The 24,048-nt window shown below is 39.4% G+C and overlaps 1 protein-coding gene across 7 annotated transcripts in view; it reads left to right on the top strand.

Annotated features, from left to right (window-relative positions):
* SYT1 (synaptotagmin 1) overlaps positions 1-24,048 on the top strand; it is a 482,297-nt gene that overhangs the window by 165,146 nt on the left and 293,103 nt on the right. For all 7 annotated transcript variants that reach the window (XM_043547293.1, XM_037886032.2, XM_037886013.2 and 4 more), the window contains one exon: positions 10,607-10,662. The gene's annotated coding sequence lies outside the window, so the exon portion shown is untranslated. The remainder of the gene's footprint in view (positions 1-10,606; positions 10,663-24,048) is intronic.

Genomic DNA, 24,048 nt, shown 5'->3' with positions numbered 1-24,048 from the left:
AAAACAATTCACCCATAGGATTACATTGCTTGATCTGCTAAGATGCTACTTAGCAAGTTAAAAAAAGTATGGATTGGATGAATGGACTATAAGGTGGATAGAAAGCTGGCTAGATTGTTGAGCGCAGTGGGTAGTGATCAACAGCTTGATGTCTAGTTGACAGCAGGTATAAAGCGGAGCTCCTCACGGGTTGGTCCTGGGGCCGGTTTTGTTCAACATCTTTAATAACGATGATGGCATTAATTGCACCCTCAGCAAGTTTGCAGATGACACTAAGCTGCGGGGAGAGGTAGATACCCTGGAGGGATAGGGTCCAGAGTGACCTAGACAAACTGGCGGATTGGGCCAACAGAACAAGTGCAGAGTCCTGCACTTAGGATGGAAAAATCCCATGCCCTGCTACAGGCTGGGGACCAACTGGCTAAGCAGCAGTTCTGCAGAAAAGGACCTGGGGATTACAGTGGATGAGAAGCTGGGTAGAGTCAGCAGTGTGCCCTTGTTGCCAAGAAGGCTGAAGGCATATGGGGCTGCATTAGTAGGAGCATTGCCAGCAGATTGAGGGAAGTGATTATTCCCCTCTATTCAGCACTGGTGAGGCCAAATCTGGAGTACTGCATCCAATTTTGGGCCCTCCACTACAGAAAGGATGTGGACAAATTGGAGAGAGTCCAGCAGAGGGCAACAAAAATGATCAGGGGGTTGGGGCACATGACTTATGAGGAGAGGCTGAGGGAATTTGGCTTGTTTAGTCAGCAGAAGAGAAGAGTAAGGGGGGATTTGATAGTAGCCTTCAACTAGCTGAAGGGCGGTTCCAAAGAGGATAGAGCTAGGCTCTTCTCAATGGTGGCAGATGACAAACAAGGAGAAATGGTCTCAAGTTGCAGTGGGGGAGGCCTAAGTTGCATATTAGGAAACACTATTTTAATAGGAGGGTGGTGAAGCACTGGAATTGGTTACCTAGGGAGGTAGTGGACCATCCTTAGAGGTTTTTAAAGCCTGGCTTGACAAAGCCATGGCTGGGATGATTTAGTTGGTGTTGGCCCTGCTTTAAGCAGGGACTTGGACTTGATGACCTCCTGAGGTCTTTTCCAACCCTAATCTTCTATGATTCTATGATACTCCTTAGAGAATTGCTGGCCTACTTTAATGCTTTGTTGTAAAGCACTATCAAGACATTTATACATCAGACTTTTTGAACAATAATATCAGCAGCATTTTGTAACATGTAATCATGTCACACAGTGGATTGCATAGCATTTTGTTGGCTCTTTTGTCCTGTGATAAAAGCAATTAGATATTGAACCTCTTAACACTGAAAGACAGCCAAGTGAGTATCGAAGATACTGAAGTTCGTATAAGTGATTGCCACTCGATAAACTAGTGTTAGTTGCGTAACATACACCATCTGTGAATGTCAAGATCTATGTTATCTGGCTGGGAAGGAGTTGGAAGACTGATTAATAACCTTCATTTGCTACTGAATAAAAGCTTTGATTTAGAGTTGTAGTGAACAACCCAAATATGATTTCTGAAATCCACTTCATGCTAAAAACTATTTTCTTTTAGATCTAATATAATCAGAGAAAATCTGTCAGCTTTTACTCCTAGTTTGTTTAGAAGCAATGTGGGGGAAAGAAGTTGATTTGTTTCTGTGATTCTCCATGGGGAAATGATTCAATAGTGGCAGATTTTTTATTTTTTGTCTAGGAATGTCAGAAAATATTTTGATTCAGATTTGATAAACTACTGTCATCAATGGTAGTTTCTACTGATGTCATGGGAATCTTTACGAAGCAAACTGAAGTTAACTTCTGATGCATAAGCTACTAAGGACTTAATGGCGTTAATATGCACGTTCTAATGGTTTTATCTGTGCGTGCATATCTGGACCTATATGTTTTGTGCTTCATGTAGAGCCTGAGGGATGCTTATGTCTTTATCTTCTAAGTGCCTTTGGACCCAGGGCCAAGCTAGAGTAGCAGGCTTTGCACTGGATACATGGAAGTGGGGGTCGGGGACCTGTGAGGGGAAAAGAATTCTCTTCCCACACCTAAGAGCACCTGGAGAGTTGCTACATGGAAGTTATAGTCCAGATACTGAAGAATCCCTCCATAACCCATTGTGCTGCTCCATCTACCACCTATTCACTGACACAGAGAGCTCCTTGGAGATGGGTCCCATGCCACATGAGGTGCAAGCTCCTTGCATATCCCCCCTGCCCCTCCTTCGTACAATAGAACCACATCAGTTCTGCTGCCTGGGGTATCTCCATGAAGCTGGATGCAGCATTGAATACAAGGGGAAAACCATAGTAATGGTTCAGAACTCATATCTTTTCAGGACCCCTAGATATAAACATGTCTGCTCATATGAATATGATTCTAAGTAACTGATTCAAATGCTGATCTGTGACTGTGCTGTCATTGGCTAAACAGTGTGTATTGTTTCACTTTAAGTGCTTAAAGTGAGAATTATTTTGTGGGTAAATAAAGGTGTCACAGTGAAGTAATTAACAGTTTTTTTTCTCATGAAAAGAGAGCACTGTAATGCCCACTGATTCCTGTGATTGTTTATTGATCATGGAGCTCTGATACAGAGTCAAGCGTTATCATGGTTCAGTTATCGGAGTAGTATGTTGTCAAATGATGTGCTCTTCTCACTTGGGATCAAACTGAGGATGAAGCAGAAGTTGTAGAAAGCTACTGTATATAAATCCATCACAAGTGCTATGGGGGCCTTGAATCCTTCCAGACTTCTGTCCCTGCTCTGCTGCCCCATTTCAATGTGTCCACCTACTGCAGAGTGATATTGACCAAGATATTTAGATCCCGGAAGTTGTGCTTCCAAGGCTGGGGCCCTATTAACCAAATTGCCTCTAAGGCCTGGGCTCAGGCCACAATTATAGGGGGCACCCACACTTTTAAGACAATGAAGGAAAATGAAGCTAAGCCCTTCAGTCTGGAATTTCATTTTAAAACGTATAACATGGTGGTAACTGGGGCAACACCGTAAGGAATGAGGTCACACAGGTGTGCAGCAGAGTGTGTTCTGGCAGTACATGTAGTAAAGAAGTTGGACTGGTGAGGATGGAGCCAGAGAGGCAGGCAGGAAATTGGGAGTGGCAGCAGCTACTGCTGTGCCACCCAGATTACTGAAGGAGCTATAGCTGCCTGCCAGCTATGCAGAGCAGAGAAACAGCATGTCAAAGGAGAGAGGATGGGGGAGTAAAGAGGTGAAATTGGATGGAAAAGGAAAAGCTGGCAGGAGGAGTCAGCTGTGTCAGAAGAAGATTATAAGCTGCAACCTTTGACCTCTAAACAGTTGTGGACTGACTTTTTTCCCCCTGAGGTGCCAGTGAAGTTATATGGAAGCAATGGTGCTCACCACCTTTGAAAATCTGGTCATTGAGATGTTGGCTTAGCTAGATTAGAATGTGAGTGAAAAGAGGCCAAAAGATTCAGGCCTATTGCATTGTTGCTAACATTATAAAAATGTTTCCAGGGACAATTCTCCTAATGGGCAGGGTTCTGGGGGATGTTTTGGAGGCTGCAAGTGGATTTTGGTGAACTACAGGCCAATTTAAATATGACTATCCTACCTTTGAAATGCAACCCCCACCCCAAGGCAAGCCCTCCACAACCACAAGTCAACTCCATAACCCCCTCCAACAGCCACTTATAGTATCTAGAGAGATAACATTGCACGTCTCCTCACTTTCGTGTGACTCAAACCCTCTCTCACACACACTCTCGGTGCACTTGTGTGTTGGTGGGCAGACAGCTGCTGTATTTTCAGCAGTTTTGATCTGTTATTGCTTAAACTGCAGAAGTGAGAACACTGCAGCATCTTTAGCTGGACACAAACTTTTAACATTGGCTATTCTAGTTTATTGTGATGATGATAAGAATAATTAATAATAATACAAACCTTTAAACCCATGTAAAAAAAAACCAAACATGCAGCAGATTAAATTATTTTTCTAGCAACTGGCAGGTAGTAACCCTAGTTTGGGGCCTGAAAAAATCTGGGGGCTTGAACATTTGGATATTTATCCAAAACTGTGGAGATCCCACAACAGACCCTTCCTCTCAACAACCTTTTTGTCTCTGGATGTCTTCTTGTGTGAGGAGGCACTCGCTGGTGTATTTGGGGGAGGATGGCATTCCACCAGCATCTCCCTCTTGGGGAGAGGTAGTAGAGACAGTTTGGAAAGGGATGGTAGGGCTTTTCCTCTCTCTGGGATACTTTCCTTGAGGGGAGATGGGGTTCCCTTCCCCCTTGGGAGAAGCACGAAGCTTCTCCTCTCCTTGTGTTCTCCCATTTTTCCTGCTATTAAAATCCCATTTCTCTCTCTGCTTGGCCTTTTGTCTCTGTGTATATCCTCCAATCCTGGCTCCTTCTCTGTCTTCCCCTTTCTGTGTGTTCCATTTATCCCCTGTGCACCCATTCCCTCCACCGCCACCCCTCTGTCTTCCTTTCCTCTTCCAATTAGATTCCCTTTCCATTTCCTTTCCCTTGCCCTCTCTTTCACTGCTGCATTGGAGGGGTTCATGATCCTCCTGCACTGGGCAGAGGGACGGAAACAGGGAACGGACATTCCTCCTTCTGTGTAGAACCTGCACGTAGGCAGCCATGTGCCACGATTTCCTTTCCTACTCCCTATATTAACTTCTCCTGCTGGTGCATTAGAGATTACAGAGAGGCTAAGGAAGGGCCTGGCCACACCTGCTCTGTACAGTGACATCCAGTGGCAAGAACACTGTTTGCTTTCGTTTTGTTTTGTTTTTTAATTGCTTGGCCAGCTGCCTGTCTCTTTTGGCTGGGACTCTGAGCTCCTGAGACTGGGTTCAAAAACCCCAGGAAGTCATGGCCAAATTGGGATAGTTGGTAAGTGTACCTAGGAATGCTCATGGAGTTTATCCAGACCTGTACACAATTTTAGAGGGCCGTTTGAAAACGTGGCCCAGTGCAGTATTTGCATTGACTATGAAACTTTACTTTTGAACAATACCAATAGTTCTCAGATTTAAATCAAACGTTTTGTACAATACACGTGTGTTTGTGGTGTGTCTGCTCAGCAGAGCACTTTCTGCTACACATTTTTGGTCTACAACATAGCGATGACTATTGAACGTCTCTTCCCTTCATTATTCTCTCACCAAACTGTTTGAGTCATCACTCACAACCATTCAGTACTGACATATTTGTAAAGCAGCATGGATACTATTTTTTGCTGAATACTGTCTACCATTTGTCTATATGGTGGTGAATGTTGTCATTTAAAATTTATGAACTTGAATAAATGATATTTAGTCTTTTTGTTTTTTCCTGGGTGTATTTAAAAGCAGGTTTCCATTCTATTACATTAAAGGCTTCAGTTCAGACAGTAATGACCTGAATAGTGCCTGTTTTAATGTAATCTGTGCTGACTGCTGTTCCAAGAATAAAAATTTAAGCCCAAAGATTTAATGAAATCCCTTGGGATTAGTGCTCACTGTGCTGAAGAAATTGCATATCAACCTTTTCTCTGCACTCTAACCATAAGGTTTGGTGTCTGAATAGGAGGGTGTCCAAGAGAGAGACAACTCTGAGTTCATCAATAATTTACATTTTTGTTACTTACAAACCTGGTATTTGGGATTTTGTTGCTATAGCAATCCATCTGGGCCTGAATGGATAGTGTTTTAAGTGGTGGTTGTATATGGATTCACAGTGTGTGCTTTAAATCCCGTGTTAAACTAATCCTTAGGTCTGTGCTGTGAATTATTTGAGGCTTCAACAAAATCTGTGTTACTTACAGTTAATGTTACAGACATATTGAGCAAATTAAGATGATTAAATATTTGAATATGAATATTGGGAAAGAGTTTGAAATTGCACTACATTGCAACTTTCATATGAATATGTGAGGCACTTAACAAATTTACACAACTCCCTCTATTCAAAATAAATCTAATTTGTTGTAGATCTGGAATTTAAGTAGGTTATGTATTTTGATTTAAGATATAAACCGGCTTTCTACATAATATTACATATCAGAATATTAGCTTGTCTTTCTTAGGTACCATTTTTATGTTTTAAGAGCATCCATGTAAATCAGCATACAGTATAACTCCAATCTTCAAATAATCTGGTTTTATCTCTCAGTGATGGTAGCCAGGGTTCTAAGGCTGAGAACAAGATTTTAAATTCCCATCTGCTTTGCAAACATTAAACTCAATTTACTATTTGCAGTTGAGGTTTTAAATCCAGCTTCATAAAGCCTATCAGTTTTATTTCACACTTTGGTTTCAATTTGCATGGTTTTACAATCCCAACATTCAAAATGAAACTAATTTGACATCACCTGGTATCTACATAAAACCATAAATCTGCCAAAGGTCAATGAAAAATTCAAAGGCATCTCAGTGGACCTGAGCTGAGTTTCAAATTTACTGCAAAACCAGAAACGTAGCAAGTTTATAGATTCATGGATTCCAAGGCCAGAAGGGAGCACTGTGACCATCTAGTCTGACCTCCTGTATAACATGGCCCACAGAACTTCTCTAAAATAATTCCTAGAGTAGATCTTTTAGAAAAACATCCAATCTTGATTTAAAAATTCTCAGTATTGGAGAATCCACCACGATATTTGGTAAGTTGTTCCAATGGGTAATGCACAATTTCATGTGGCTTCTGTTTTTTATAAGAAAAGTTTCATGTGGTTCAAATCTAAAATTGTAGTTAAATCTGTCATATGCTGTCATTACTTTATTACCCCAAAATAAAAGTCCAGTTTGGAAAATATTCCCAGTGTTCCAAAGAATAGCTATGTAAATACACAATAAACTAAACAGAACCTGGACATATTGATCCACAAATTTAAGGTGATAGGAATTATCTCCATATAAAATAGACATCCCCGTTTACCTTGGGGGTATTGTACGTGCAAAACAGTAATAAAGTAAAACTGTCACAAATGGTCCAAGTCTTGAAAAATGTTTAATTACTACACAGCTACTCTTTTGAAAACAGGTCTCTTAGAGAAGAATGAAGCATAAAATAGAGGGGGTCTAGTTTGCTAATGTTTTTATAAAGCAGAGGGGTTCCATGTCTCCAGTAACAAGTTCCAATCTACTTCTATTCTATTTAAATGATTTAAAACAAAACCAAACAATATTTATTTTAAAAATTATAGGTGACGTTCTGGCTCCATTGAACTCCCCTTGCCAATGTATTAAGATTTCACCCTATATCAACATACTTGGCATATTGGACTAGGTTTATTTTAGGGGTCCCTAAAAATTTTTCTTTTGATCCCTTTACTTAATGGAACTGTTCTCATAGTAGGGTACTATTCTGTGTAACTGGGGGTTGAGGAGTTAGAATGAGACCCAAAATGGCTTTGTTTTGTTGGGTGGGTAATCATGAGTAAATGAAATAGACATTGCAGGTTATTTACGTGACTATTTAGTGCCCTGAAGTATCTTTTGTAGACACCATATGTAAAATATAGATTATGCTTCAAACAGATATTGTAAAATGCAGCCAAGCATATCTAAATGTATTTTATTCTGTTGGTATTTCTAATGGCTTTCATTAGAAAACTGTTTCCTTTCAAATACCATTGAAATGAAACCAAATCGTGCAAGAGACTAGTAATGTGACAGATGCTACATCTGTAGCTATGGAAATGTAGCTGTCACTACAGGGGCTCTTTCGCACTGAAGACCCACAGGAGTCCATAACTAAAGCTGAGTAAATTAATCTTCCAGCACATCTCATCAAAAATATTCTGTTTAATAGTAAGCAATAGAAGCACAGATGAATTCCCATTGTAGAGACATTTTTGATCTTCCCTTTTCAGTACGTATTTTTTATTTCTTTTGTGTATCTATTGTACTTCTGAACTCTGATAGTAGCTTTGAGAAGAATTTCAGTATTTAGTCTAGGCAAAGCTGTCTGGTCATTGGTGCTATGATTTTTTTTAAATTATTTATTCAAGGCTGCTAATATGTCACCAACTGTAACCTACTCTATGTACCATTATTACCTTGAGGGAAACTCCCTCTGTTAACACCAAGAAAAGTAGACAGGCTCTCTTTATTTTTCACTTAATAAACCACCTGACATGATCATGATGTTGCATAATTTTGCTTCACTTTTTTTGTCTTCTCTGGAGCAGGGACTATATTTTTATTCAGGCCTTTTCGATTAATACTCAAGTAGGGAGCTATATTTTTATAACTTTCTCTGTCATTCTTTGACTTTATGGTGAAAAGAAATAGTTTTCATCTGAGACACATAGTGATAATATGACACAGCTTGACACAGACAGTTTATATAAACAGAGTAAGACTAAGATGGTATACAACAGCGCAGGTGTGACTGTGTGTGTTAATTTGTCTGAGTCTCGGTAGTTGTATCTGTTTTAATACTAAATATACAGATGGATCTGAACCCCAGGAGCGGGTTTGGATCCAAATTTCTAGCTGAAGCATATCTTTGTAATGAGCCAAATGTGAATATGCTGCAATTTGGGAAGGTTCAGATTTGGGTCTGAATTTCAAATTCCCAAATTTTCAGAGGGTGTGAACCACAGTATGATCTAGAGGTTTGGTTCACCCCACTGTAGAAATAAGAAGCTGGCATCCAGGAATTTGGATTAGGCCCAACAATGGCAGAATCAACAGAATGTATACTGTATCTAAGAACGACCAAAGTCATTGTTCTGTAGACATGCATGAGATTACACACAGCTGAACTGAAAAATCTGGGGAGGAAATTAATTCATCCCACAGCTATGTGTTGCTAGATTATTCTAAACCTAACATCTTCTTTTTGAAATAATGGTCTCCTGTAATCCTGTCTGTCAATCTTCTGTTACTTCATTGCTCCAGAACTCTTCATCATTTTGTCATACCAGCGACCCTGCTAGATGGAGGAGCTAGAACATACAGTTTTGAAAAAGTTTTAAAAAGTAATGTTATATCCCAAAGGCTGCAAAATAATGTTTTTTCAGACTAATAGAATATGTAACCCATCCAGCTCCATTGTCCAACAGGTGTCTCTAGCTGTGACATGTGAAAGGATGGTTTTGGGGGCACCACAGTGACTGGAAGAACAGCCCAGGAGCTAAAATTAATGCTTTAAAAAAAAAGGGGGAAGCAGATTTAGAATTATTTACATGCTGAGTCCTTTGCTAATTGTGTCATAAAACATAGTTGCAGGGCTAACTAATTTGGAATGGGATGGTGGAGAGAATCACAAATTATCTTTTTTTAAAATATGATAAGGATTGATATGATATGGTTTAAAGGTTTTTCGAAGAGCCCAGCCCTAGGTACTGCCAGTGCCATTCTTCTGTAGAAAGGTTAAGGTAAAAGTACAACTGCATTTACCTCTCTTTGTAACCCTCCACCTGGCTTTCTGGTCTCCACTGCATCAAACAAATTGCTCATCTTCACTTTTAAGTTCCTTCAAAGATTGACCCTGCCCTCCATTTAATCTCTTATATCCTAGCAACCATCGAGTTCTGCCAATAATGCCTGTCTTTGTCCAGCAGTCCAATTTTCCCTCAGACACCTTCCCGTTTTCACCATGCTGCCTTTATGTATGGGAATTGCTCCTTGTAACAAACTGTGAAGTCACTATGTTACGCTCCTCCAAATCCAGCCCTAAAACTCATCTCTGCTGTGATGCCTATAAAACACTTGAAAATGGTGAGGTAGCTGGTATGCTGTGATCACTGCTTATCATATAACTGACTGCATGACAAGATGGATTGAAGCATGAGGCACCCCTGCAGCATTTTCCCCACTCTTCCTCTGGCAGGGGAGGGAGAAGGTTGTGGCAGTAACTGGGGACATACATTATTTCTTCCCTTCCTCTTCACTTTCATGGGAACCCTGTGTAAGAGTTAATACAACCAGAATGTGAAATTTAAGTGGAGGATTCCAGGAGGCATTGCCCCTAGATGAGGGCGTGTCAGCATAAGAGTTGAGGAGAGCCTCAGGGGTGCCTCAGAGGCCCAGATTTCAGAAGGTATTGGACAATCCATGGGTTCCGGCAGGGAGGGAGAGAGAGAAAACTCTCTGCTTCTACTGCAGGATACAAGAGTTGAAACCACTGGGTTCAAAGGAATCTTTGGAAAGGGAACCTTGAAGATTTTCCTCCCACTGTGCCCCCTCCCATGGTAAACCTGGGCTGTAAATCTTAAGATATGTCTACACTGTAAATGAAGCTGTGATTGTAGCATGGGTAGGAATACCCATGGTAGCTTTGATTGAGCTGGTCTGGGTAACAGGAATAGTAAAGATGTGGTGATGTGGGCTAGTCACCTCACTACAAGCCCATTCGGGATTCTGTGTATGTTCTTGGGGTGATGACCTACACTGGGTCGTCTTCACTGCTATTGTTAAAGTTAGCAAAATTAGTACCCGCTCTAGCTAAATTTAAACTAGTGTGAGTATGCCTACCTGGGTTGCAATGACACTTGCATTTGTGGTGTAGACATACCCTGAGAGCATACACAAGTTAACTTAAAAAAAGGCAAACCTGTGGCATGAAGTAAACGACCTGATTTGTTTTATGCATATGAGAAATCAAATTAATGTTTTTCTTACAGAAACCTGGACTCCTGAACGAAGAAAAGAGTTGATCACAGAATCTGTATTCTGAACAGTAAGTAGTTTGATTACACACTATAAAGATGAACATTGTTTTTTTAACCCTACTGTAGGTAACTTTCCACATTTGCCTTTCTTCTACCTGTGTAAGAAATTTAGTGTAGTAAGCAGTTTCTGCCTTCTCTGAAAACTCAATTTCATTTCACTGGAGTGGATTTTTATTAATTTACCCTATAATCCTCTTAGATAAGATCATGATAATCCATGCAATGTATCTTTGGGTCAGTACAAAGTGAAAATATTGGTATTGCTTTTACTTTTTTTTGTTTTGTTTTGTAACAAAAGTGCATTGTTGTAATACTGGAAGTTAGCAAAGTAATGAAGAATAAACTGAAAATTGGTCAAATCTGGGATTCTATGTAGTTTAGTGATAAAATAAAATAGCTGGCTCTTGGGTTTGAGATATACAATTCATTCAGTGTGGACAGGGTGAGGAGAGAATTCTGTGTGCTCATGTTATCTATTTAATCATTAGTTCAGAATCACAAAGTGCTGACATAGTCACCTACAAGCTTAAAACATACAGCTGTTCTGAAAAGATTAGTCTTTGATTTCTACTGCTTCATAATGCATCAGGAAATTAAAATTGTGTGCAGAGATCAGACAATGAACTATGATGTCTGTGTTGTGAATAATATTATTGGTATCTTCTTTTAAAAGATTTTTTCAGGTTGGTGATGAGGTTCAAATTGGCCTGAAAAAAATGCAGACAGTGTTTTTATTTCCAATCATCAATAGTAGTCTTTGCAGAAAGTAGCAAAAGGTATAATAGTCCTGTGTCTTTGGGTATCAGAAGTGACAACTCTGATAATCAGCATAAATAAATGTGTTTAAATCATTTCTATTTACAGTTCAATCCAAACAGCTGCTGTACATTATGCACTAGTAGAGGCTGCCTCTTTGTGGCAGAATATTGTGGGCAATATGTATTGTACATAAGACATACTGTTCTTTACTGTGCTTTGTATACTGTACAGAGGAAATGAGGGACTTTTCACGGCCATATTTGAAATCTCTATTCAAATAGCTAGTTTGTTGTATAGTTCTATATAGACTAGACGAGAGTCACATATTTTGAAGACTCTTCAACCACACTGTGTGGCCAATATACTTTGGCTGCATAGAAGATCCATGGGAGGCTGTGGGAGGATTTATATATGTAGTATTTAAAAGCCAGAATACAGCCCTTGATCTCTGTATGTACCCAGGTTCAGTGAATGGTTTTAAGATTAGGTTAATCACTGGCATCATGAAAGGAATTGTGTGACATTCTGTTAATGCTGAGTCAAGTGGTACACTTCTTTGAAAATCTTAAGCTCTATCTTTGCTGTTGTTTATACAGCACCCAAAAGCAGGCACTTTACCAGCATAGAGTGAATGCATGTCCTATGCCCTAGGGAGCTTATCTATTCGTTAACGTTTTATCCATCAACCAGTATTGTGATTGCAACCAACCCTGAGCTCTTATTTTCCATTTTTAACTATACTAAATATGTTTAAATTTTTTACGTTTGGTTCATTCCTTGCAACTTTTGTCCATTCACCCCAAACTTTAACCTTTCCTGCAATTGTTTTTCCCCATTTCCTACTGATCGTAACCCCATCCACTCCTCCTCCCCACCATATAGCCACACAACAATCCCTAACCTCACTTAGTTTCTCACCACACACTCCCACCCAAAAATCACCCTTTTCTCCTCTTCACAGAGTTGGCTTTTAGTATGTTTCAGGTTAAAATATTACAGTATACAAATCAGCTACTATGGATAAACTTGAAATTACAAGCTGAACTAGGGTCCTAAACTAGGCAAAATGTTTAATTTCCAAGTGTAGTATGGGATAGAGGACATGTGTGTCAAGGCAACCTGATGATAATGCAGTGAATAGGTTCTCACACATATATCTAAGGAAGTTGAGGGGGACTGCGAAACATGAAATATGGATGAGTTGCTGCAATTTGTATTTGAAGTTAGACCTGCAAAAGGATAGCTTTTTGACATTGGAAAAAGGTGCAAATCAATCAATTATAATTTTGCCTCAAAGGTTTAGGTTCTAGCAGCAGATCATTGATGGAGGTGTACATGGATTTTAGCAACTCCCCAGTATTTTGTATTGCATTAATGGTTTATGCATTACAAGAAATTTCATGAACCGCTATATTTCTGTCTATAGAAGGTGAATTTCTCTATCCTCCCTACACATTCACATACTCTCACAAGTCGTCCTCACTTGTCTTCCTCTGCTGACTGGCCAGAACTTTTTAAATAAAACAGCTGTTTCAAAAGAGTTTGGATTTATTTGTGTACATGGAGAATAAATTAATCAGCTTTCACTGGTGCTCCATCACATACAGATTCCTTTCCTCCCGCTGGCAGAATAGGATGATGGAACCTTTTCAGAGTATCCATTACTTAATTTATCAGTCATGGTATTATGGTTATAGAATACAAATGCCCTATCCATGAATATATAATTACAAAAATGGAAAATACAGTGATCATTTAACATTTGAAATACATAATTTATTTAATACCCTCTTTGGAGTATATACTAGAAATTAAAATAAACATAGAAATTTATTTTTATCTGACACCCATCATCTTCAATAAGTCACATTACTAACTTAAAAAGAAAAGGAGTACTTGGGGCACCTTAGGGAGACTAACCAATTTATTTATCGTTGCATCCGATGAAGTGAGCTGTAGCTCACGAAAGCTTATGCTCAAATAAATTGGTTAGTCTCTAAGGTGCCACAAGTACTCCTTTTCTTTTTGCGAATACAGACTAACACGGCTGTTACTCTGAAACCTGTCATTACTAACTTAATCAGGCTATACATCCAACCATATATAGTAAATTCAACTCACATTGGCTTTGTACCATTCAGCTTAATGTTTTTCACACGAATTGTACATTCCTTATACACTAGAATATTGTCATTCATTTGACCTGGGATAATAAATGATATATTACCATTTTAAAGTATTTTTATTTCTCAACTGTTTCTCATAATGAAAATCCTGAAATGTCTAGAGTTAGTGTAAAAATACAGACCTTATCTCAAAAATAGGAGGAATATAATGAATATTGCATTAAATGCTCAATTTGTTTCGCTATAAAATTTGACATTTTGAATTATGTTGATGTGTTATTTTACAGTGCACTTACAGATGCCCAGAAAATGCACAGAAGACAGACTTCTTCAAAGATATACAGCCTAAGGCCCCAGTTCAGAGGGGTAGCCATGTTAGTCTGTATCCACAAAATCAAGGAGGAGTCTGGTGGCAGTTAGACTTTAAGGTGCCACTGGACTCCTCGTTTTTATCCCAAAGTTAAGGACTTGCTGAAGTACTGTCCTGAACAGGGATACTTTCCTAATTCCCATTGTCGTCAGTGGGCTTTGGATCAGGCTCAAAACGTACGAATGGATCTACATGAGTATATCCCTGTGTTTGCATGGAGCTCTATTGACTCCAATGCAGCTGCACGCCAGTGCCCGTTCTATTTGTGTACGTACAATTGCAATATTAGGGACCTGATGACAAACCATTGAAGATATAATACACACCATCAAGGTGGACGAGCAAGGAAAATCACAGGTTATGCATATACAGTTATGCACTTACTTTGTTTAGGCAGGCATATGTCTAGTCTACATGTCTCTGATGGGTTTCTTTTGTTGTTGTTAAAAATACACTGCTGCTTACACTTTAGGAGTGACTCAAGCGAGGTTACGATGTAGGTTCGTTGAGTAAATTTGCAATAACGTCAATAGTGTCTTCCAAATCTATAAAGCTCTGATTAATAAAAACATTCCTATTCAAGACAGCACTTAAGCAAGTACTTAAATTAAGCATGTGCTTAAGTCGCATTTAAGTTAATTGTCCCATTATGTTTAAAAAATAGCCATTCTGTATCATTATTACATCTTTGTCTGGTTGGTATAGAACGAGTGATAACGAAGGGGCTGACTTACCTCCCATCTTCCTATTGACTTTCAATGGGAGCTGGCTCAGTCTCTAATGCTCTTCTTAGAGCTCTCCTCATTTCTGTTTATTTTAATGAGAGTTCATGCAGAGACAGAAAAAGATCACGGAAGGGGCAGCCATCTTAGCTTTTGCTTAAAAACCTTAGACACCAAAGTAAGTGGGGGAGGGGGAGGGGGATGCAAACTATTCTGTGATTTTTTTATTTATTTATTTTTAACTTTTACCATCTTCATTTAAAATGCAGCAGCTCTTGTCAACTGGATTTGATATTTTAAAAGTTCAGAATCGTGCGGCTGTGGAGGAAGAAAAGACTCTTGCAATATGTGTACCGCAAGCAGTGCTCATCATCCTTCCGCATTTAACTGCAATCAAATTTCATCTGTCACTGCACATATTTTGGTTTTTCATGTAATTGACAGCTTTGATGGTTTTTAATGGCTGTCTGGTTAACGACAAGTTTTTTTCCATTATTTATGCATAGTAAAGACAAATTCATGTAATGTAATATAAATTAGGAGACGGCTCAAATCAACCATCAGTGCATGAGGAGCCTGGTAGAACTATAGTCTGCTACAATGAGATGAGAGTGGATTTATTCTATAGAAGATAACTGCATGTGCAGTTTCACTCCATTACTTCTAGAGGAATTGAATTCATGTTTTACTTATTAGCTCACAATACCCAGAATTATAGTGTGTTGTTTACTCTAACTTCTGTTCTGAAGCAACCATAGTATAGAACATTCATGTATTGTAATATCGAAATGAACAAAGATCCTGTGAGAAGCAGGTATTTTGATTTTGGAACCGTCAATTTTGTATAAGATGAATTTAGAAAGATTTGAAAAGAAATAGGTCAGTGCTTTTTGAATCTTTCATGGCAATCAGGATAATGTTATGTTTCATTAAAATAATATACATGCTTTAAAATCTAGAAGCAGCATGCAGTCATACTCATTCCCCATGCTCCTAGTTTTCTGATTGCCCATCAAGACTTGTGTGCATACACCACAGCTATGGATAAAATAATTCATTCTAATGCTCACACTACCTGACTTACTCCATGGTGTTCTCACATAAATTGATTTTACATAATTACATAATTTCAGACTTTTTGTTACTGCAGGATATAGCATTTGCACAGAATAGTATGATTTATTTGCTTTTGCCTCTCTTTTTATTGTCATCTAAGAACTGGTGTAAGCAGTACATTCTTTGTGACTTGCCCGCTCATGAATTCTTATGCACAAAAACTATTTTCCTTCCCCCATCACTTGTCTGTATCTGATATTAGGGCTACAACATTACATTTTCAGCTGAGAAGCCTCAGACATAGATTTAGATTCTGTAGTGCTTTGAGATATACTAGTTATGCAACCTAATTTTGCAAAATGGCTGTCTACATACTTCCCTGGGGCTTCAGTTTAGTTGTCGTCTATCATTTTAGCACTTTGATTGATTATTCTCTGCTATTTAATTTATCTTCTGCTTCTTAGCTTTTTCTTCAGTTGGCAAACACATACTTTTCTAGACACATTTTTAAATGCAGTGCTTGCCAAGTGTGCTAGAAGTCACTTTTTTTCCCCTGAGAATTTACCCATTAAAACAAATGATGGGCTGATGATATTTTGTCTATTGTCCATGGACTGTAAATCTGAAATTATTGGTTGTCAAATTTTCTATTATACATCCAATTTTCCCAGTGTTTTCAACTCCACTTTGTAAATTAATTCTGACATATAAGGATGCAGCTCTGAAACTGTGTGTGTATTGCCCTCTGCCCTGCAAATAAAAAAAAGGAGCAGCTTCTTAAAAGTTATGGGCCAAATTCAGCATTGATGTGGATCCGTCAGCTTCAGTTGAATTACCCGAGGTACACCAGTAGAATTTCACCTTCTTTCGACTCTCTTAGACTTTAAGGTCAGAAGTAACAATCATGCTCATCTGGTCTGACCCCCTGCACATTGTAATAGACCCCTAACCTCTGGCTGAATTACTGAAGTCTTCAAACAGTGATTTAAAGACTTTATACCCTATAACTGCAAATTTACTGGCTTAATATGCTTCTTTGTCATTCACAGAATTTTTTCACTTGAAAATAGGAAAGTAAGCACGTGTTAAGTGTGTTGGTTTACTAACTTTTGACATTTTGAAATATGAAATAACCACACACTATTGCAACTTTAAATTAGGTTACTACACACACTCCTGGGAACACTTTTCCATTTAAAAAAATCAGGATTTTTTGCATGAAGCTTTAGTGTATATGTACATTTGGCAGCAGGAGTGACATGACTGACCATAACATTTCCAAGGAAGCTACTGCAGGTGATTGGGTCTGTGATCCATGAATCAAGAAGCTTGCACTTTGAATTTCTTTGCTTTCCTTGTTTTGTGAAGACTTTAAGGCCAGAAAGGACAATTGTGATCACCTGGTCTGAACTTTGGCACAGTGCAGGCTCCAGAACCTCACCTACCCACGTCTGCAATAGAGCCATAACCTCTGGTTGACAGGTTTCAGAGTGGTAGCCGTGTTAGTCTGTATCAGCAAAAACAATGAGGAGTCCTTGTGGCACCTTAGAGACTAACAAATTTATTTGGGCATAAGATTTCGTGGGCTAAAACCCACTTCATCAGATGAAGTGGGTTTTAACCCACGAAATCTTATGCCCAAATAAATTTGTAAACCTCTGGTTGAGTTACTGCAGCCCTCAAATCATGATTTAAAGATATCAAGTTACAAAGAATCCACCATGTACTCTAGTTTAAACCAGCAAATGAGTCATGCCCCACACTACAAAGGAAGCTCCCCCCAACCCCCAAACAACACACACAAAACAAAATAGAAAAAAACCCAGGGTCTTTGCCAGTCTGACATGGGGGAAGAGTTCTTCCTGACCCCAAATATGGCAATCAGTTAGATCCACCAGCCAGACACCTGGAAAAGAATTCTCTGTAGTAACTCAGAGCCCTCCCCATCTCTGGCCCTTAAAATTCCCCCAGGAGTAAAATATTTTCATGCCACTGCACATGTCCAGAAAACAGAGGTGAGGCATTGGGGGTGAGGGGACACATGGGGTCATGTGCCACTGCCCCCCCCCCCGCCATTTCTGTTAGTGCAGAGCTACCCGGCTGAAGGAGGTTGCCGCTTGCTGACTATGCAGCTGGATACCGTCTCCTGGGTTCTTGTGTTTGGTTGTGCTCCCCTTCTGTGTGCTGGGAGCCATCCTGTTTTCTGTCCAACAGTGAGTGCCCACACCCAGACCCCCCCTGCTGAGCCCCAACCACCCTCACCTTGACACCCTCCCTCCCCCGCAGTCAGAACCACCCAATGAACCCCTGTACATCCAAATTCCTCACTGAGCTGCCCACACCCAGATTGCTCCCACACAGAACCCTCTTGCCCCACACCTCAATCCCCCTACTCTAAGCCCCTGTACGCTTGGATCCTGCTGAGCTCAGCCTGCCTGCCCATACCTGGTATGTCTGTTGCAGAGGAGCAGGGTGCCAAAGTGTTTCTAGGGCAGGCCTGGCCCTTGCACTGTATCAGGGCCGGTGAAGTCTCACTGCTGAGTCTGTGGCCCAGGGGAATGCAGTGGGCTGCAAGGTGATCTCCCAGTTCTGTGCAGCCAGTCACCTGTGCTCCCCACTGCCATGCTGGAGACTCCACATTTATTTATTGACAAATAAAATTTGCAGAATTTTGCAGAATTCTAACATATTGTTCACAGAATTTTTTTTTTTGTGCAGAATTCCCTCAGAAGTAATATTTGCTGATAGCAGTTGCATATGGGCCACAAGACATTGTAGATAATCTCATCATACCATCCCCTCCATAAATTAATCAAGCTCAGTCTTGAAAACAGTTAGATTTTTTGCCTCCACTAATCCCCTTGGGAGGCTATCCCAGAACTTCACACTCCTCTGATCGTTAGAAATCTTCTAATTTCAAACCTAAACTTGTTGATGGCCAGTTTATATCCATTTGTTCTTAGGCCAACATTGGCACGTAACTTAAATAATTCCTCTCTCTTCCTGGTGTTTAATCCTCCTGATGAACATACAGAGAGCAAACATATCTCCTCTCAGCTTGTCTTTGATTAGGCTAAACAAGCCAAGACTCCTCTTGCGAGATAGGTTCTCCATTTCTCTGATCATTCTAATAACCCTTCTCTGCACCAGTTCTGGCTTGAAGTCATCTTTCTTAAACATGGGAGACTGAATTGTACACAGTATTCCAAATGAGGTCCCACCAGTGCCTTGTATAATGGTATTAACACTTCCCTGTCTCTGCTGGAAATACCTGATGCATCCTAAGCTTGCATTAGCCTTTTTCATGGCCACATCACACTGGCAGCTCATGGTCATCCTGTGTTCAACCAATACACCCAGATCTTTCTCCTCCTCTGTTGCTTGCAACTGATGAATCCTCATTTTATAGCAAATATTTTTGTGCATGACTCTGCACTTTACACTATTAAATTTCATCCCATTTTTTTTACTCCAGTTTTCAAGATCATCCTGATATTCTGATCCTCCTCCTTATTGGTGATACCTCCCAACTTTGTGTCATCTGCAAATTTTATTAGTATGCGCTCACTTTTTGTGCCAAGGCCATTAATGAAAATGTTAAATAAGATTGGACCCAAGACCGATCCCTGAAGAACTCCACTAGTAACCTCCCACCAGCCTGACAGTTCACCTTTCACTATGGCCTGTTGTAGACTCCCCTTTAACCATTACTTACCCACCTTTCAATTCTTGTATTGATCCCCATCTTCTCCAATTCCCTAATAATTTCCCACATAGAAATGTATCAGATGCCTTACTGAAATCCAGGTAGGTTAGATCTACTACATTTCCTTTGTATAAAAAAATCAGTCATCATCTCAAAGAAAGAGATCAGATTGGTCTGGCACAATCTACCTTTTGTAAAATCATGTTGTATTTTACCCCATTTGCCTATATGTCCTTAACTGCTTTCTCTTTCAAAATGTGTTCCAAGACCTTGAGCTCAAACTAACAAGCAGGACTTTGGAGCTGTGCTCCGGCTCCACTCCAGCTCCAGGCAAAATCCTGCAGCTCCAGTGCTCTGGAGCTGCTCAGCACTCCAGCTCCAGGCTCCACTCCAAAGCCCTGCTAACAAGGCTGTAGTGTCCTGGATCGCTTTTTTCCCCCTTTCTTAAAAATAGGCAATTTTCCAGTCATAGGGTACAACTCCCGAGTTTACAGATTCATTATAAGTCCTTGCTCTTGGACTTGCAATTTCATGAGCCAGTTCCTGTAATATTCTTGGACAGAGATTATCTGGGCCCCCGATTTGGTCCCATTAAGCTGTTTGAGTTTGACTTCTACCTCAGATGTGGTAATTTCTATTCCCATGTCCTCATTTCCATTAGCTCCTCTGCCACTACCGCTAAGGTCCTCATTACCTTGATTAAAAACTGAGGAAAAGTATTTGTTTAGATGTTGAAACAGGCCTAGATTATATTTAATCTCCACCCCATCCTCAGTGTTTAGCAGTTCCACTTCTTCTGTAAGGTGGAAGCTGTAGTATACCTGAAGGATTTTCTTTGGTTGTGGATTGTACTTAACATTTTGTGGAAAAAAAATCTCTGTTCAGAAAAGCTGTTCAAGTCACAGATTATTAGGGTTTTTTTACTATCTCAGCATAGTTCCAACTGTGCCATATTCCTGCCTTTAAAACAACAAGTAAATAAGACATGCACTTCTCCAAGATGCAATCAACAACCTGGCGTACACATGTCAAAGACAGTGTGATCAGCAGCTGTTTTTCTTTCTTTGGATCAAAGACTGTCCCTTCACATCCTCCCTCATTCAGGGAAAAATCACTTTGGTTTCAGATATATATTTATTTAATTACCAGTCAGTAATCTCCAGCCCATATTTCACTAAAATGCTAGAGATAGCAAATGTCACAATCCTGTCATACCTCTTGACATACCTTCCTGACTTTGTCTTATGAGACTATCAGAATTCTCTTTTCTATTGATCCAGATGTTTGATAGTTATGGCACATGAGGTTTGACTTCTCAATGGTACGTTACAAATAACTGCATGTGTAATTTAATCTTGCCTGGCCGAGATGATTTCTCCAGTGTGCAGATAATGCTATCTCATGATATTGAGTCTTCATTATCTTCTAAAAATAATTTGGTAGTTTTGGGTAAGCTCTGTGTAAAGACTTATTCTTCAATGCTACTTTTTCTTCTCTTCCTGCTTTTTCTTTCAAAGATTTCCAATGTAGACTTTCATTTTAGGGATTTGTAACTACCATAAATATCACACTCAGAGAGATTTTGAATCCAGTTCTCAGCCTGTACACATTTTTTTGTGCCTAAGGTTAGAGACATTTTGTTCAATTGGCTGAAGATCAAACTGATTTAAATGGGTTCATCCAGAGTGGAAGAAGGTATGTCTGGAACATATTAACATCAAAATTGACCTTCATCTGTTTTGAGTCAGTGATATGCTGCCAATATTTTAACACTGAGCTTCCTGTAGAGAGAAGGGAGAGAAGGTTGAGAAATCTAGTCATTCATTTTATTAGTATACAAATACTTTTTCAGAACCATAACCAATGAAGGATACAACTGCTTGGCAAAATATATTAAATGCACATTCCTAGAGAAATGTAGACTTGATTTCTTAAAAATATTTTGCACTACTGGTGATATAGCATTGTGTTCATTTTGATATCTGAACTGGGGTGAGGGGATCAAGACCTTGTAAGAGTCTTAGAATTTCTTCCCCTAGGAATTATTTTAAAAATATCTATTACTTGTTGCTGCTGGGGGCATTTTGAATAAAAGTAATTTTGCATTCATTGGAGATGTATTTTTTCTGTTTCCTCTGAATAAGGGGACAGAGATGAGTTAGTAGCATCCGGAATGAGAGTAAACTCTTTCACAGGCAAGAAAATCACCTCTCACTTCAATTTTGTTGGAGTGTTAACAAGCGGTTCCCACAGCTCCAAGTGCAATACAGCACTGATTTGAGCTGAAGGTAAAAGCTTTCTTAATTATAGGTACATAACATGGTCTAATGTATGTGTGTGTGTATGTGTATATATATATATATATATTTAAAGGCAAGACAACAGGTGGCTGTAAGCCAAGTCTAAAGCTACATCTTCAATACCATTGTTTATGCCTAGGCATTGCTATACAAATGGTGTATAAGCAGTACTGCCAATCCCAAGGACCCAAACGTCATAAGTCAGGCTGTTGAAAATCATGAGATTGGCTTTAAAATCATGAGATTTTTTCAAACTACAATAGACGTGGGGTTGTTTTTTTACTTGCCTTTTGGTTTCTGAGTCCTGACGCTGCACTTTGGTCACATTTTCAAGCTTCCTTCACAACCATGAAGGCTAGAAACTTACTACTTTTTTTGTCTGAATTGCATGAATCCAGAACCTGGGGCTTTAGGAGTAAAAACAAATATTATGAGACCTGTGATACCATTCACAGTGAGATTTGACAACACTAGGTAAGATCCGTCACTGGTCACAGGTCTCTGTTAATACTATTAGTCTTTTCCATACCATGACCTGCCCAGAATCCTTCTCCCATGTAGCAGAGATCATCCCCTGCCATTTAGCAATCCAGGAAGGGTCAGGTAGTCTTGACCCCTGGGCACTTATTCACACGCCTGCACGTTCATGATGGACTCCTGCTGAGAACGTATACTTTAGAGCAAGATGGTAAGAAAAAGGATAACATGTCACTTGGGATGTAGAGCCTTAACTATTAATTTTTTTTAATGGAATTGTGCTCTCGGTAGCACATGACACTGAATGTGACTCTTTCATTTGAATCAGACCCATAACACAAATAGGGTGTTTACAGGTTTTTAGCAGTAATTTAGGAACCCCAAAAGGTCTATTAAAGTGCAGTTTAAAACTATTAGCTATGCAATTATGAATTTATCCCATAGACAACAATGATTCCTTCTGAGGAGTTATGGTCTGTTGGGCAAATATGTATTTAGGGAGCTTTTAACATGTGAATTACTTCCTATACTATATAATTATGTATTTAGACCTTTCAAAAAGTGTATTAATGCCCTTATATTTATACAAGGAGTATCTGTTTTGTTCTAAACTGTAAGTACAGAGTAAATCTGCAGTAGTTACATTTCAGTTGCAGTATCTTTGTCACTTTAATATTTTAAGGGAAATATCTTCCAGGTCAGTGATGAAAAATGTAAGGCTAAGAACAGATCCGTGTGGGACCCCCCACTAGAAACAGACCCGTTTGATTTCCTGTTTACAATAATATTTCGAGACCCATTCGGTAGTCAGCTTTTAATAATATGATGTGTGCCATGTTTATTTTATATCATTGTAGTTCTTTAATCAAGACGTTGTGCAGTACCAAGTCAGTGCCTGACAGAACTCTAAGTACATTGCATCAACACTACAAATTTGGCTGATAAAGGTAATAATCTCATCAAAAAAAATAACGTTAATTTGACAGGATCTATTTTCCATAAACCCATGTTGATTGGCATTAACTATTTTATCCTCCTTTAATTCTTTATTAATCAAGTCCCTTATCAGCCACTCCATTATCTTACCTGCCATACGTGTCAGACTGACAGGCCTATAATTACCCATCATTCTTTTTACCTTACATTTTTCTTGCACTCAACCGTTTGCGGGGTTACAAAGGGAGAATTTCCCTGTACTTCACCCCACTGTGTCAAGTGACAGAGGTGCAGTAAGTTGGCACTTTCCTTGTTTTTATAGCCCATAACTACCATTTGAGACCTGCCAGATGAGTGGCGCACTCAGACACCACCTGCTTCCTATGGATCTTACCATGGCTTTTTTACTTATTCATTTTCAATTGAGTAAAGGGAATCATACTTTGGGATGTTCCCTTCTCCACTTGTTTGTCTCCAGCTCTTTCTTCTTTGAAGAAACACGGAAAGACATTTTTTTCTTAAGAATGATTTTTAATATGATCACTATTGTTCCCATGTTCTCTTCCTCCGCACCCCATATTTTGGACCCTATGGATTTCTTTTATATAAATTTTAAGGGGCAGCGGAGGTGTGCACACAAGAGACTTTTTTCATGCTGTCATCAGTAATATTGTGGAGTGGTCTAGAGGAACAAATGTAGGATGCAGAGTCAGGAAATCCTGACTGTTAATGCCAGATCTTCCAATAACTTTCTATGTGCCCATGGGCAACTCACTTAAATGGTCTCTGAGCCAGTCTCCTGACCTTTGAAATAGGGATGATTGTAATTCCATGCTTCCCAGGGGTTTTGTGAGGATAATCCTGCCCTGAAGTCAATAGGACTTTTGTCATTCCATTAAATGGAAATGGGACTGAGCCTTTCATTAGTTAATAGAAAAGGAG

Source organism: Chelonia mydas, chromosome 1 (genome assembly GCF_015237465.2).
Source record: "Chelonia mydas isolate rCheMyd1 chromosome 1, rCheMyd1.pri.v2, whole genome shotgun sequence".
In the NCBI taxonomy this organism is placed as follows: domain Eukaryota; kingdom Metazoa; phylum Chordata; order Testudines; family Cheloniidae; genus Chelonia; species Chelonia mydas.
Note: the sequence above shows the minus strand (reverse complement) of the source record. Positions and strands in the feature narration are given on the sequence as shown.